Source organism: Vicugna pacos, chromosome 5, assembly GCF_048564905.1.
Source record: "Vicugna pacos chromosome 5, VicPac4, whole genome shotgun sequence".
Lineage (NCBI taxonomy): Eukaryota > Metazoa > Chordata > Mammalia > Artiodactyla > Camelidae > Vicugna > Vicugna pacos.
The window spans coordinates 57,323,166-57,324,687 of NC_132991.1; the positions used below are offsets into that span (position 1 = coordinate 57,323,166).

The 1,522-nt window shown below is 39.9% G+C and overlaps 1 pseudogene across 1 annotated transcript; it reads right to left on the reverse strand.

Annotated features, from left to right (window-relative positions):
* Nucleotides 1–296: 296 nt before the first annotated feature.
* On the reverse strand, nt 297–1,036 carry LOC102536190 (bis(5'-nucleosyl)-tetraphosphatase [asymmetrical] pseudogene; annotated as a pseudogene). Its single transcript, XR_001459655.3, has one exon. The product of XR_001459655.3 is annotated as a bis(5'-nucleosyl)-tetraphosphatase [asymmetrical] pseudogene (transcript).
* Nucleotides 1,037–1,522: the final 486 nt, after the last annotated feature.

Consider the following 1,522-nt stretch of genomic DNA (forward strand, 5'->3'; position numbering starts at 1 on the left):
ATCTGCAACTAGTATTATGCTTGGTCATAGAAGATACTATCTAAGTATTTGCTGAAAAAAATTGCTGCATTAAAGTGTGAAGATGTTTTATGTTTTTAAATCCCAAATTTAATTTATTTCTTCTCAGTTTCTATTAGATCATAAAATTTTTAAAGGGAGAAATCATTTCTTGAAGTCTTATTTCCCATTTTCCCAATACAGTTTAAACTGAAATTAGGGTGAAACTATGAACCAATTTGTAGGAAACTGACATTTTTAAATGCTGAAAATTGAATTATATATATATTTTTTTTTTTTTTAAGCTGCTTGACATTTATTCATTAACTTCAAGGATGCACTCACTGGGCCTGGCCTTTTTTCCTTTTTTTAATTCCTCCTTTGCCTTCCTTTCCACCCAGCTGAGAGTTTTGCTTGCATGCTTCTGAGAGCCCTCAGCTGATTTTACTAACCTATCTGCTCTGTGCTATGATGAGCCAAAGACTTCCCCGAAAGTGAAGGCGGGTTCATCTCAGAAGGTCCTCAAGGATCCTACTGAGGCAAATGACCCTGCTCTGGTCAGCTCAGGCCACTGTGGAGCAGAGAAAATGGTGTCCTTCTTGGAGTACTGCCTTATTATCCTTGAACTGAGCCAGCTGGCAGGCCTCCTCCAGTCCCAGCCAGCGGTAGGCCTGGTGCTCATGGGAGAGGCGGACCTCCAAGTTGTAGTCCTTTACCTCTGCCAGCCAGTAGATGACCGTTTTAGGCTTCTCCCTGGCCACATAACTGAGCTCCCTTCTGAACCCCTCGATGATGGTCAGCTGGCCCGCTCCTATGCCTGCTTCCTCCTGAGTCTCCCGCAGGGCTGTTTCCAAGTCGCTTTCTCCTGGTTCTGCGTGGCCTTTGGGAGGAGTCCAGTGATGAATGCCATCGGATGCCTGCAGCAGTAGAAACTCAACTGCAGTGTTGTCCACCTTGGGCATGAGGCGTCTTCGGAAGATGATCAAGCCGCATGCTCTCAGGGCCATGGTCTATCTGAAGGCCCAAGCAGGAGGAGGCAGGAGGCCTAAATTATATTTTAATAATAATGTTGTCTATATTTTGTAAATACAAATTATTTTAACTATTTAATTATTTAAGATTCAACCAAACAATAGTCAAAATTTCTTTTGTATCTGACTGAAGAACTACCTTATAAATTATTATGACAATTCATGAATTTAAAACATCCTATTAGATTTGTTAAAGTAGTTTTATTGTTATTAAATTTAAAATTTATGAATTACATTGAATAAATCGTTAATGTAAATCATATTATATTTGATCCTAGAAGTCATATCTTCAAAATCAGCTGATAAGGGCTTGAGCTCTATCTTAAGATGTAGAAAATTGAAAGAGCATTGCTTTCCCTCACCAACAAGTTGAATAATTTACCAAATCATAAATTGTCTTGAGCCCATCAGAGCTGAGGCCACAGCCAATCAAGTAGTCTCAAGTCTAAGGGAATAGCAGTGCCTCCAAAGAAACAAGATGTGAGCACTGGTTC